This window comes from Ictidomys tridecemlineatus, chromosome 4 (assembly GCF_052094955.1).
Source record: "Ictidomys tridecemlineatus isolate mIctTri1 chromosome 4, mIctTri1.hap1, whole genome shotgun sequence".
In the NCBI taxonomy this organism is placed as follows: Eukaryota; Metazoa; Chordata; class Mammalia; order Rodentia; family Sciuridae; genus Ictidomys; species Ictidomys tridecemlineatus.
Window position 1 is genome coordinate 46,572,575 of NC_135480.1, and position 15,723 is coordinate 46,588,297.

General features: G+C 35.6%; 1 protein-coding gene across 30 annotated transcripts in view; it reads left to right on the plus strand.

Moving 5' to 3' along the window:
- The window catches only part of Sox6 (SRY-box transcription factor 6), a 580,734-nt gene that overhangs the window by 511,985 nt on the left and 53,026 nt on the right, over positions 1–15,723 (plus strand). The window lies entirely within an intron of this gene.

Here is a 15,723-nt window from a genome sequence, read left to right on the forward strand (position 1 = left end):
AACTTGTGATCCTCCCACTTCAGCCTCCTGAGTTGCTGGGATTATAGGCATGTGACACCATGGCCAGCATTTTGTTTTACATTTAAAAAATCTTTTTAATGTTTGGCTTATTAGAAAACAGCTAGAATCTTGTATCTGTTTTGGCATTCTAATTTTATCATTGCCATTTAGCTTCATGAGTACCATTTTACACTCAAGAAAGAAAAGGAATGAAAGGGCAAATGATGTCTCAGTATTATTGTGATAATAGTTTTGGTTTAGTGGAAGCTTTCAAAGTGTATTTAGACTGTTGGAGGGCCTTCTTTGAATATGTGCTGTTCTAGATCATATTATACGTATACCTGCATTAACATATTAATTGCATTCTCCTTAATTTAAAAAAGTCTTCACTGTTCAAACATTGTTATGTTTAGAAATAACTAGAGGTTTTATTCTACTTGAAGTAAGGAAAAAAGCAATTAATAATTGCCTTGATGAAAAACAGATTTTGAGTGGTTTGAGGTGATACCTGTAATATAAAAACAATAAAAACGTGAAAACTAAATAGGCGAGATAGTGGGAAAGAAAAATTAATGGCAGGACAATAAGGTAAATATTGTAAAGGTAAAGGCACAAAAATTCTTGTCATTCATATTTGCTTAATTGCTAACAAGGGGTCACAGACTTGATTGTGAGCTTCCTGGTAACCAAGTTAAATGGAAATATATTACAATATCAGCAGTATTTCTACTACATATAAAAAATAGCTTCTCAAGAGAAACCTGGATTTTCTCCTATGAGTCCTCATAAAACTTGAGACATACCTGAGAATGTTCCTCAGTATTCAGTTGGAGAACTATAATAATTTTGCAGGACTGTTTCTTAACAAAGCTTTTACCTATCTTTTGGATCAATTTTTACTTAGCTTTTTTTTGGCCTTAGTTTAGGTAATGTGGCTGATACTGCATTTTTTTATGCTCTATCCCATGGAGATACTTTTTTTTTCAATTCCATTTCATTTTTTATTATGTATTTACTACACATTGAACATATATAGTGGAAAATTCATCAATGTTCAATCCTGGCTTTATCACTTATAAAGTTAATATCTCAGCCTCCGTTTCCACATATGTAAAAATGTCAGGATTTGAGAGCTAAATGTTACTGTATCCAACCTCCTACTAAATTATATCATATACATATTAGGCATTTAATTGTTTCCTCCCTTCCTTCCACTTTCTTCCTTTCTTCTATCTCCCTCTTTCCCTCCCCCTCATGCTTCTCCCTTTCCTTCCTACTTAAGATTATCCTAGAAATAGTCATAGTTTCTAAGCATAGGGATTGTTGTGATTATGTGATAGAGTAAACCATATGAGGCGTCTTGTCCCATACTGACACATAATTGGTTGAAAGTCAGGCTAAAACAGATCTTTGCCAGGGATACTATAAACTTTTGTTTTTTTAGATGATCGTGAGCCACTGAAGGTGTCTGTGGATTAGGCACATTTAATACGAAATACAGTTTAAGAAGAATCCAAGTATTGATCCAGGGAGACCCTTAGAGAGGCGTGAAAGAGTGAAAAGACCATGTGTTTTAGACTCAGAGTAACCTGGATTTCAGGTTTTGCCTCTGTGACTTGCTAACTCTGTGACCTTGCTGAGCCCAGGGGTGATTATCTGTGATTAATTATACTTAGTTCTCTTAGCTGTTGGAGGATTAATAAACAAACTGTAGCCTGTTCCCTTCTCATTTGTAGGATTTCCAAGACCTTTTCTGTAGGTAGAACTGTATTTCAAATTTATTGTTTTTGTTCTTTTGTTTTGTTGTTGTTTTGGTACTGGTGATTAAAACCAGGTGCGCTGAACCACTGAGCCATATCCCCTGCCCATTTTATATTCTTTATATTGAGATACAATCTTTCTATTTGCTTAGGGCCTCACTAAATTACCGAGGGTGGCCTTGAACTCATGATCCTCCTGCCTCAGCCTCCCAGGCTGCTGGGATTACAGACATGTGCCATCACACCTGGTTTCCATTTGAAATTTATTTAAACCCACCTTAGACCTTTTTGCATTCCTACCCTTGCTGAGCACAGAACCTGTAAACTTTTCTAGTAGATACTCAAAGTGTATATATCACAAACTTAATATCAAATAACTTAACACGGTATTGTCCCACATAAAGAAATTGATAAATTATTCATGAAAAAACGTTCAACCTCCAAATTAGTTTGGTTCCTATTAGGTGAACTTTAGAATCCACTTGATGTTGCAAACAATTTTTAAATATTTAAGTTGCAAGGAAAAAATCAACATACATGTTGTTAGGAATTTCCAGTTTTTTTAAATAAACATCAAAGAAAAAAATATATAGTTATGATTATCATCAAAACAAAATATTAGGCCTGAAGTGTTTTTGAAGATAAGACTAAAACTGTATAAATGACAAATCATATTTTTTAAAGCCCAATAAAACTTGAACATTTAAAGTTGGATTCAGTTTTAAATACAACCTTGTGAAGGCTGAGTAGATTCTAAACTATTTTCCTATTTTCACTAAGCCCCTTGAGATAATACAAAAGGCTCCTAAGTCTAACAAAATCTAAATTTTGATGTTTAGATTTCTCAGAAAACCATAAGCTTCCACTTGAAAATCTGCTGTTTTACTGCCTGTCCATCTTTGAACAGTAGATTTGCCTGGATTCCCTATGCTAGGAGGAAGGTGCTCCCTTCAAAGCTGGGTGAACTTTCTTCAAATTTCAATGTCTCATTTCATGGGTGTTGGCTTCCATAGGTTCTGAAGATTTTCCTCTGGGATCTTTGCCCTGAGAACTAGGAACCTAATGTCTGATCTGTCCATAGATTTCTGGGGGACTCTGCAAAAATGTCTTAATTAGTTTCTTTTCTTACAGAATCATAGGTTGACTGCATTTTCCCTAATCCAGTGATGATAGATCTTTTCCTCTCAGAGGTGTAAATTAGGAACCTTTTCATTTTTATGGAAGTAAAAACGTGTAAGTTTAGCATTTTCTCAAAGAAACACCATTACCCAGAACTTCTTTAAGCCATCACACTATAAGAATAGTTACATTAGAACTAAAAGAGTCTTTCCAGATCATTTTGTACAGCCCCTCATTTTATAGATGAGGAAACTGAAGCAGAGGGACATGGAGCAATTGTTTACATCCAACTATAAGGTATTAATGAGACTGGGACCAGACACCCATCTTTCTGGCATGCCATCCTGTGTGCTTTTCAGATTCCAAGCCAATGTTCAGGTGGTCCTAAGATGATTATGGTGGTGACTGTGAAGTATCATATGGTCACAAAGTGCTAAATTCACTTCTAGTGGTACTGATTTTTTTATATATTATAATTTTTGCCATAATGATGCTGCATTTTGTGGTATGTTGTATATGATAACTTGACTGATCAGAATATATGATTAAATGGAACACTGGTTTTCCAGGCATGCCTAGTACATAGTAGGTACTTGACATAATATTAACTGATTTAAGTTGATGCCTATAATAGAATTTTCTATTCTTTTATTTTATATGAAATTTTACTTCCTGATAATTCCATTTTTTAAAAAGACTTACTTGCCTTTCTAGCAGTTGATGAGGTAGATAATATAATCGCTCTTTACTTAAGAAAGCTTAGTTGCCAGTTTCAAACTTATCAGGGGAGTTAATTGCTTGCAGAATATTTTTTTTATGTTTGTCAATTATTCTCCATTCTAATAGCCCTCTTTCCACCTAGAATTTTTTATTATTCCCCTTGTAGAAATGAGGATGAGGTTCTAAGAGCTCAAACCATTTGCTAACATGTACACAGTTAGTGTTCAAGTTGAGGCTCTGCAGAGGTCACTGTTTTCAAATCCTACATTGTTTCCACAGTAGCTGATGAACTTCACTTTCATCCCAAATGCCAGTCTCTGCCTATGTGTCCTGGTGAATGCTGAATATGGCTCCACATGATTGTATTGTGTGCATGTGAGTGAACCATGTGTTGTGTATCTCTGTGCAGGTTTACGTGTGTCTTTTTCATTGTGTGTGAGTCTGTCTGGGTGTGTGGCTCCACTTCTGTGTTTTTGTGTGGTTGTCTGTCCATGCATCTGTTTATATCTTTAGGAATGGGTTCCTGCTCTTGGTCTAACTGTGTGCATCTGAGTCTGTGCATTTGTTCATGTCTGTGTGTGTTGGTGTTACAGTCTGAATGTGTCTATCTGTGAGTATGTGTATCTGTAGGTATGTCTGTAGATCCTTGTCTGTGTTATTGTCCAAATCCATGTGTCAGTCTATCTGTCTGTGTCTGTTGACCTGGGAGTGGATGACTGCATCTGTCTGTAAGTCCCTGGATCTGTGTTCTACTCTTGAAAGTGACAGATATTTCTATACTTGATTATTTTTCATTTTCTGCTGGAAGGTCTATGAAGGCTTATGAAGAATAAACATGAAAAGTCTACACATGGTTGTACCTTATGCACTCTTTCCTTCACTGTTTCCCTCTCAACATTGTCTTGAATCTTGAATCTGATTGTCAGCAATATGTCATTGGTAGCACTCTGACAGAGGTCTGCTTTTAATTAAGATCAATTGCAGTGGTGACATTTGCAACCAAGATTAGAATTTCCCAAAGTACTATCTTCCCATTATGGATTGAAATACTTGCTTATATTTTTGGTAGAACCCTGATTTGCCCTTTATGTCTTTTTTTATATAAATGATAAATGATGTCAACAGCATTGGTTCTGAGAAAAAAAAAAAAAACACAAAGAGTGCCTTTAATAATGCATTGCCCAGTGTCATTAGTTTCCCTTTTTAGCTATAAGATTCCCTCTAGTTCTCATCAAAGAAAATCACTCTAAATTATTCTCTTATTGACAATCAATACAATTTTTATGAAAAGAGAAACCATGACTTTTAAGTCCTCCTGTATATGTTGATAGTAATATATCAACATTAAAATTAATCTCAATTTTCCATCTGTAAAATGGGAACAATTTAAAGAAATACTTTGGTGAACTCCAACAGTCCGGGCTGGGGATGTGGCTCAAGCGGTAGTGCGCTTGCAGGCATGTGTTCAGCCTGGGTTTGATCCTCAGCACCACATACAAACAAAGACGTTGTGTCTGCCGAGAACTAAAAAATTAATATTAAAAAATTCTCTCTGTCTCTCTGTCTCTCTCTCTCTCTCTCTCTCTCTCTCTCTCTCTCTCTCTCTCTGTCTCTCTCCCACTCTCTCTTTAAAAAAAAAAAAAAAAACATGAGTTCTCTGATCTTAGTAACATTCCTGCACGAGAGATTGGTAGCAAGTTTAATCTTTCTAACTCTAAGACCACTGATTTCAGTGCCATAAAATGATTTCCTCAAGTCTGCAAATATCAGGAATGGAAGAAAGAGTGGAACCCTGTTAAGTCAGCCATACCTAGGTCCAAACCTTAGCATAGCAGACTAATTAATGATCCTTTCACCTTAACAACACCTGTAGCACTAGCTGTCACGTAGGGCCTGTTACTTACTTTCAAGTGCCTTTGTTTACTCACCGGGAAGTGAAAATGATGATTACACCACACAAACTTTTGGGAAAGATTAAATAAAATAACATGTGAAACAAGCTGAATGCAAATAAAGATTCTTCTGGCTTCTTTGTGTTGTTTGTACCTGTAAGTGCATCTTGGGAGTTATGTTGGAAATGCTCATTATCTGACATATGGGGTTTGTGTTAGATGCTTGACTTTCAGAGAACTATTGACTCCTCTCTTTCTGTCCTACAGTCTGATCTGGGGGACAGGATAGATACATAAAAGGGAACCTGACAGCACAGAAACCAAGTAGCAAATGTGAGAAACAAGTTGTAAGAGCAGATAAGCTCATGAAGACAAAGGATGCCCTGCTGCATGGCTGGCAAGGTGGAAAGAAAGGTGCTGGGGAACAGGAAGGGCTTGAAATGCCCCAAAGAAAGGACAAACAAGGTATGCAGATGAGTGTCCAGGTGGGGCCCCAGCACAAGTGTGGATGAGGCATGTGTCCTCTCATCTGGGGAATAATGGCCTTAGGACAGTTCTAACAGGGAAGGAGCAGGCTCTGAGGGAGAGGAAACCAGCATTCAGGTAACAGAAGCCTTAAGTCCCAGGCTGAGAAATTTGACACAGACGTGGTGTGTGTGTGTGTGTGTGTGTGTGTGTAAGATGCAGAGAATGAATAATAATGATGGAAGGGGTGGTAACTGAAGTAAATTGAGTGTATTTTGCCACACAGATAAACTTGCAGAAAGTCAACTTGTTACACAGAAACTATAGAAGTGATTGATAATTGATTCTCTATCAGTGGGAGAAACTTTAGGGATACTGGATTGTAAATACAAATGAAATTTTGAAATAACTAACAATTTGTAGGCATTTATGATTGACAAATACTTTTATACAAAACTCTCCTTGATTTTTCCAAAAAATATGTGAAATAACATTATTATTATTATTATTATTATTATTATTATTATTTGTTGTTGTTGTTGTTAGCTCCCATTAGAAATTAAAAACAAAAACACTGAGAATTCATGAAGGAAAGTCTGGGTTCAAATACCAGAAGGGTATTTGAAGGGAAAATTTATGCTGTGTGCCATCTTGCTCTTATGTCATTGAATCATATGACTCAAAGCTGTATTAGGCCAGCAGCACAAATATGTAGCCTGTCCTCACTACTTTTCCATGAATAAGACAATTTTTTAGTTTATCATCTTTGTGGGTAGTAAGGAAAGGAGAGTTTATAGAAAGAATTAGTTCTTCGCTATATAAAATCTATGCTTTCTACTGTACCACATTGTAGGTTACTATTATCAATAACTTTAATAATTTCAATAACTCTTTTCTGTTCCTCTACACTGAGTCTGAAACGCTCAGGCATTCATTATTCATTGATTGCACACTTATGATTAGAGACTAGATGTTTGGAAGTAGTAGTTACTCTTGTGTAGATAAAAAATTATTTTCACCTGAGTCTTTCTGTACTTTGAAGGTATCTGGCCTTCATCAGGCAGAAGAAATTTGAGGGTTACTTCTTAGTGGGCATTGGAAGAACTTTGAAGTTTCTTTAAGCCATCACTAGTTGCTTTGCCTCACTGAGACTTTCCTCTTCTTTCTTCTATTAGAGAAGTTGTGGGTTCATTGCTCTCAGCTGTACTTCTCTGTCTCTGTCTCCTTATATGTATGAAGATTTATTACTCTCTTTCTTCCTTCTTGTTCTCTCTTTTCTTTTCTTCTCCCCCTTCCTCCCTTCCTCTTTCCTTTTCTTGTCACTACTATCCTATAGCTTACTGTAGTTAGGGAGCAGTTTCTGACCACTAATAATTTTTCTCTGAACTGTTCCAGTTGAAAGAGGTAGCTACTGTTCCTAGAGTCTTCAGTAGCGGAGCTCTAGCCTGTAAGACATCCTTCTCCCTTAGCAGTCACAGGAGCTCCTGGGGGCACAGCTCCTGTGAGAGGGCCTCTGAAACTGCATAGGAATCACCATTCATGAAGGAGACAGCACAGGCATTGAGAGACATCCAGTGCAAATTCATTCAGAATCTAATGCTCATTTTATTTATTTATGGCTACACAGAAAAGTCTTAGACTTTAATAGCTTCAGAAAGTTAATTTTATAAAATAGATACTGACTTGCAAAGCTTTGGAAGCAAGATGAACCCTAAGCTTCCTGATTTCATGACCTCTACCTAAAACTGAGTTAAGTCTCATGAATTCAGTCATGGAAAGTTAAAAGGAATTCAGCCTGGATTTTGAATCTAGAAACCTGTTTTCTAGGTTATTATCTGTGGGATCTTGTGGGGGACACCTCTAGTCTTATTATGCTTCAGTATATACTGTGGAATCATAGATTATGCTTTACATAGGAGATATAGAAAAGACTTTATAGTTTATATAATGTTGATAGTCACCATGGTTGAACATGGGCCAAATTTTGATGTGTGGAGCAGGGGATTCCTGTAGATGACTTGGCTTGGAAGGGAAAATTTATGCTGTGTGCCATCTTGCTCTTATGTCATTGAATCATATGACTCAAAGCTGTATTAGGCCAGCAGCACAAATATGTAGCCTGTCCTCACTACTTTTCCATGAATAAGACAATTTTTTAGTTTATCATCTTTGTGGGTAGTAAGGAAAGGAGAGTTTATAGAAAGAAGAAATGAAGTCTTATTTCAGGTAAATCAGATCTGTTGTTCCCAAGATCTTTGGAATTTAAGCAGGCATTTCTCAAAGAAATGGCAGAGGTCTGAGAATTTGAGAAACATAGGTGGATTTCCTGATCAACACAATACAATGAGATCAAAAATTGAGATAATGAATTTCACGTGACTTTGTAACTGGTTTTCCAGAATCATTTTCTCAAACTCTAATATTAAAAGATAACTTAATGAGATAAAAAATTACCTAAAAACAATGTATGTTTTAGAGAATATTAAATATTGATATACTTTCAAGTATAAACCATAGTAAAGGATGAAGTTTACAGTTAAATCAGTTTATCCAGAAGGCAAAGTATATGACCATGAAGTTTAAAAAAATTGAGAGTGCAAATATGAACACTTCAGACACAGTAACTGGTCTTCAAGGGAAAACTAATATTTCAAACCAAGTAGTGCCTGAGTAGATTTTATTAAGACTTGTTTATTTTGTCTGAGCATTCTAATAATCTAGCCCTTTATGTTGGATTATCAATATGAGACCACAGTCCACAACCTGAAGCCTTATTTAAATGGCAGGTTTTAACATGCAGGTCTGATACACGGCAAGAAGGCTGGCTGGCCCTATGAGGCTTTTTGTTTTGATGGTTGTTTTTGCTTTTTGTTTGGTCATCACCTCACCTAGAGAAAAGAAAATTTTTGATCATAATATAAATTTGAATGTTTTATTTAATTAGTAAAAAACAGATTTAGTCTTTTTTGGTTTTGCTTTCCTTCTAATCAAATATGGTGGAAGAGTTAAATAAGAGCTACATTCTTAAACTTTTATATCATGTTTAAGTATCATTATATTCAGGACTTTCTTATGTCATTAATTGGTCTGAAAGAATCACTGCAAATTCTATAAAGATTTTAAAACTCTGATAATCATTATGTTCACATGGGAAGTTGTTTTCTCTATGAATAACTGCGTTTTTTTTGAGACTGTGCAAATCCATTTTAGGTAAGTATCATTAGACAATCTTTGAAACTGACTGAACAATCTTCCTGCCTCATAACCTATTCTGGCTAATTTTCTCCTGGACTTAGCAGAAAATAGAGAAGGACCGGGAGAACCGTTATCCAAGCTTTAGGAATAAACTTGTATGTTTACTGGTGGTCCTTTGTTAGAGCCCTTAGAGGAGTTGCTTTTATTTCATGTAGATGACCTGTGGTCTAGCTAGATACCATTTCAAATTCTGTAGGAACAATTGTTTAGTTACATTGAACATTGTTTAATTCTGCCACGTGACCAGCGTGTGAGCTTCATAAAAGAAGGTCCAATGCATAAAAAATTGCTAGTGAGTTTTAAAATTAAAGAGACAAACTCTCATTACCTTTATTCCCAGCTCCGAGACAGCTTCTTCTAGCTCCGGCCTCCAGCCACCTAATGTGGTGGTGAGATTTACAGAAGAGGCTAGCAAGAGAGGGAGGGAGCGCACACCAGGGAGTGAGCTTTTATTGGGGAACAAAAAAATTCAAGGAAAAATCCCATCCAATGAAGTTTAAGGGGGGCAGCATCCCAGGGTCAGGGCCAACGATTGGATCTTTAGGTCAGTGGCCAGGCACGATTTTGCATGGACAAGCCCCTGTACCTGGGACAGGGTAGAGGGAAGGCTCTGACACCGCTGTGTCTAAGTGCCTTTCACCCAGCCAGGGAGGTAACTCAAATCACGTACGAGGATGGCCTCCCATATTTAATTACATAATATTAGACCAGGAATTCAGATTCTACTGTTTAAAATATCTTAGTATTTAGATCTCAAACTTGAATTACCATAGGAAGTTCTAATATATGAATTAAGTCATAAATTCAGCTGCAATGCTATTATCATCTTGATATTTAAATTGCTGAACATGAAGCTGAAGATTGACTCTGAGTTATTGAGAAACAAAGTTGGTTCAGTCTCTACCCTCATTGTCATGGCCTTTTATATACTGCATTTCAATTTGTAATTTCTGAATGTGCAGAGGACAACCATTTCTCCCCAATACAATGAGTAAGAAACTCTACTCAAATGTACTTTAAGTTGGAAATACTTCAAGTTTGTGTCAATTACCCAGTTGTGAAAATGGGTGATTTCAATTTATATTTATTTATCTATTTTTTTTTCATTTAAAGATACAGTGAAAGGGAATAATAAGCACTCGGCCCATGCACTGCTTGCAGCCTCTCTGATGACAAATGGCTGATGGGTGTAAAGCCCATACCTCATTTACATCACAGGCATACTGTACACTACTTGGAATATTAGTTTCTTGGGTTGACAGTGTTGTTTAACACACACAATGGTCAGCACATTTTTAAAGACTGCAATAATCATAGGAATGTAGTAGTAATATGGGAACAATAGGAAATAGCAAGGCATAAGGACATACCCATCATTGTTCTGTTCTCATCCTTCCTAACAAGTTTGTTTTCCCTTGGAGTCTAACAAAGGGTTATGAATTTAGTAGAGGAAATGTAGAACTAGGTACAAGAATGATACATCTATTCCTAAGCTTCATATTCAGAGGGGAAAAAATATTGACTACATGGAGAACAAACTGCCCTGAAAGCTTTAAGGAAATATGCATGTGCTTATATAATCTTCAAACAAGATTTGAAGCCTTTTACTAAAGTGGCCTCATTTAATCTCAAGTAAGTATGTGGATATCACAAAAAAAAGGAAGAGTAAGATATAGGAAATTAACTAAATCTTCAAAAATATACAAAATTCAAATTCCTAATAAAATATTTTCTGCTATACTAATTAGCATGCAATTTACAAAATCTGTTCTTAGCATGATAACGTCTTCATGGTTTTCACACATTCACTAAAAGATCATAGTCTCATAGCAGTTTTTACTCACATTGTTCAAGATTTTAGCAAAAGTTCAGTCCTGATGGTATTTTACAAGCAGTTAGCATGTTTCTGTTCTATAACTATTTGCAGTATTGCCAAGTAACTCTTACACAAGGTCAATAAATAATTGTAAGCCCAGATGTTTGAAACGGATATAGCAGATACACCGTAGCCATATTTTAAATACAGCTACTTTCCCTTTGTCCTCTCATCCACTTCACAGCATTGCACTCTGCCATTTTCAGTTCTCTTCTAATTAAACCTAGATGCCTGTTCGGCGTGTATGTGTTCCCACACGTGCCCCTCTCATATGCACTATGAAGAGACATCGTGTCATTGTTCCTGACTTGAGATATCCCAACAAGAAATTTGACTTGTTCAAACTGAACTGTAGCATTCTTTTTTTCTTTTGAACTATATCATTCTTTGTCCCTTCAGTTCACCTACTAATAAGGAAATCACTCAGATTGAGATGTGATTTCCCACATCACATAGCAAATAACCAGTGTGTGTAAGCTCCCTGCCTGGACTGACCTTCCTCATTTCTGTGTCCTTTCATTGAGACACTAAAGCAAGCTTTCATCCAGTGTTGCTAAATACAGCAAAAGAAATTAGGTATTAGGAAAAACCAAGAACATTATTAAATTTGCTTTTGAAATAGAGATGCTATTTAATTTTCAGGAACTAAAAAAAGAAAGTGAGTAAAAAATATAATTTTGCTTACTTCAGCTTTAGTTTAAAATTCCATATAAGAGGTTGTGAGTGGAATGGGAAAAAAAAAAACAAGGAGAGAAATGAATTACAGTAGATGGGGTAGAGAGAGAAGATGGGAGGGGAGGGGAGGGGGGATAGTAGAGGATAGGAAAGATAGCAGAATACAACAGTTACTAATATGGCATTATGTAACAATGTGGATGTGTAACCGATGTGATTCTGCAATCTGTATTTGGGGTAAAAATGGGAGTTCATAACCCACTTGAATCTAATGTATGAAATATGATATGTCAAGAACTTTGTAATGTTTTGAACAACCAATTAAAAAAAAGAAATTAAATTTTTTGTTAATTATCATCTCCCTATGCAGAGTTTTTGTCATGTACCTAAAAATGATGCTTTGTAACATACATGTCTTGGATTTTTTCCCTTTGAAATACTTATACTAATTCCTAAAAAGGCTATGACATTATTAGAGAAAAGTTATTTTATTTTAATTTCAATTTTTTTAAGAGATAAGAGAGTATTATGGCTATATTCAGGAATTTTTAATTTGTATCTTATTTAGTCTAGTGTACAATGTGACACCAGTTAATTGTATGTTATTTTGTGGTAACTACATGTTAACTCTGTTGGAAGTAATGGTAATTATACTGTAATTGATATCAGATCTCCCACATCTTTAGAAAACCATACAATTAACACATATCACCACAGTTGGACACTGTCTTTTGTCCTTTGTAATGTTGCCATATTGAAGTATTATTTTGAATAGAGTTCCTAAATATTTTCTTCTTTTAAACTCATTTAAAATTTTCAATGTCCAAAGGACTTTTTAAAAATTTTTATGAAATGAAAGCATAGTTCCTGAATTTTTAGTTTACTCAACCTTTAAAAAAAACACACACTTCCACAATCAGGCAGGGTTAAGTTTATGTTTATTGAAAATTCATTTGTGACTTCCTTTGACCTTATTAGTACTTCCTTTTTCCTAGAAAGAAGATAATAATAAAATATGCAAAAATCTTAATTTCAAGGAGTTAATCACTTTTTTTTTCACTGAAGAGAGGCTCTTCTTCTTAGCAGCAATGTTTACACTCATGTTACTTTTCTTACAAACTAAAAAGGGATGTATTCTGTGTGCATACCTCCATAGCGAATACCAAACTTGGGATGTGGAGGCATATTTAAACCAAATTCAGGTTAAAACAATTTCTCTCTGGTTTTTCCTCTCCTTCCTTTGCCTTTCTGCTGCTATGTCCCTTCCCTTCAATTGCTTTTGCCTATAGTGGGGACAAAATTTCAGAAGTAGCAAATAAATGCTTTCTGGCAGAGTGTGACTGTGGTTTGGTTGGCTTATTTGACAAATGGATTATTTTTTAGTGCTTTCCTTGAGAATATGAATAATTACTCAAGAATTTTTTTATGACATGGCAAAGTGATTTTGCTAGTGTGTGCTGCAGTGTAGATCTGAGAGCAAAAAAGTCAAGTATCATAGAATCATGAAATTTTAGGACTGGAAGAAACGATGGAGATAAATTAATTCAACTCCCTCATTTCATAGATGAGGTAAACGGGGACTAGCATAGTTTGTAAGAGTACAGAGTGACTCAGTGAAAGAAGTAGGACTGAGATCTGGAGGCTGAGGCATGTTCTAGGTCCATTTACTCATGGCTTCAGGGCTTCAGGTAAGCACCCTAACCTTCCAGGCTCAGGGCTCTGAATGAAGAGGCTTTTACATTTCCTCCTGGCACTGAAGCTTCCTGATTTTTCTTCTTTAAGATATATGTTATTTTTGTAACATATTTCTTTAAATTATAGGAGAATCTCAAGGAATTTATTATACATTTCATAAATTACAACAAATGCTTGGTGGTAATGTTTTACATTTTTCTACCTTTTATGTTTATGTTTCTGCAAGAAAAAAAATTTTCCAAATTATCAGTTTGCCAGATAAAATTGAAATAGTTATATTTTTGAAGAAAATATTCATTCTTTTGGTTTATATAGCTTTGTTGTCTTCAACTTGAATTAATTGCACCTGTGTTTCCACAAACAATATTTTTTAAATATGCATCATAAATTAAATAGGTATTGGAAATCAAGTTGCCTAGATTCTGAACTAGTAGAATTCCCAGAATATCTTTTTTTTTTTTTTTTGACAAAGACATTTGCTTAACTGGTCATTAATTTTATTGTGATAACTTTTTTTCATATGGTAAATGTTAGAATAACAAAGTCTTATGGGTGGTTTACATGGAGATAAAGTTCTCCAGTTTTTAAATCATGTGTTCAGTTTTAATAGGAGTTTGTATAATTTTACAATGGAACTTCTTGTGAACTTGTTACTGAAGCAAATAGTTAACCAGAGAATATGCAGGAACAAATCTGCATCATGCCTCTCTATACACGAATAAAAAGTTGAAACCACATATAAGTGGGAGTTGGGCTGCCACACAACTGGATTTGCTTAAATCTGAATGCTTTATAACTCTACTTGGGAGTTGCAAACTTATAAATAACCTTGCAATTGGTTAAAACCATATTAAAACCATATGAATGAGACAGAAAGCATTTGGTTAAAGGGGTTCAGTAAGCACTATAATCCTGATGAAACTAATTTAATTCAGTGGTTCCCAAGGCTAAAAGGTTCTCATATCTTCAGAGTTAATGCTACTGTATCATTTATCATCTGATGGCCAATGACAAGAGTCTAAGTGTGTGTTATAGGAGATGTACAGGATGATCTTGTTGCCAGGGTTGTGGAGTCAGAACTTGCTTAGTTTGGTGTACTCTTCAAATCCTAAGGGAAACTTGTCATACATCACTTGAGAATGTTTTTGAAAGTTCCATAAAACATATCCACAAGAAGCTCTGCAGACATTAGTTCATTTCAGTAGGCCTGTGCTGCCCACTTCTCCACTTGCCAGGCACAGTGCTAGCTGGGGATAGGGAGGGTCATAAGACACTTTCCCTTCCCCAAGATGCTTAAGGTCTAGTGGCATATATCAGTATGTTGAGAGGAAATCTGAGAAGCTCATGCTAGTCTTTATTTTTTCTTTTTCATGCCCCAAGTATAAGTCTTCTGGTTTGGGAAAACTTGCCAAGCCCTTGCAAGTCTTCCTTCCTTCTAAGCAAGAACTTTCTCTTTTGAAGAATCATATATAGGTAGGTAGGTAGATACTTACATACATACATACACGTGTACCTACATACATACATATGTACAAACATAAATACAGACATAGAACTTTCAACAGACAGAACCACTACTAGCTCTTAGTGGCAAAAGCTTCCAGAGAATCTACTAGGATGTCATCTCCAAAATTTGCTGCTTTATTATCTGATAATTTTTGGCCAACAGCAAGAATTTTTTGTGTGGGTTATAGGAGATGTAGTTACCATTTTACTAGTTTGCTTGGGCTATCATAACAAAATACCACAAACTGAGAAACCTAAAGAACAGAAGTTTATTTTAACTTAAAGAACAGAAAGTTATTTTCTTCCAGTTCTGCAAGTTGGAAGTCCAGGATCAAAGTGTCAGTAGATTTGGTTTCTCCTAAGGCCTCATTCTTTGGCTTGTATATAGACATCTATTTTCTATGTCCTGGCATGGTCTTTCCTCAGTGTACACACATCCCTTGGGTTTCTTTTTGTGTCCAAATTTCTTCCTTTTATAAAGATATGGTCAGATTGAATTAGTGCACACCCTAACAGCCTCATTGCAACTGATCACTTCTTCAAAGGCCCTGTCTCCAAATATAGTCACATTCTGGGGTACTAGAGGTTAGGTCTTCAATTTCAGAATTTTTGAAGGACACAATTCAGCCAAAACCAGTTATTTTTGATTAGCTTGTATATTCTTAAACACTTGTGATCCCCACCCCTGTTTGACCAAATGCTTTATTTCTCTGTTGTGTTTCCCTAGGAAAACTCTTATTTCTTATTTCTCAAGAGGAAT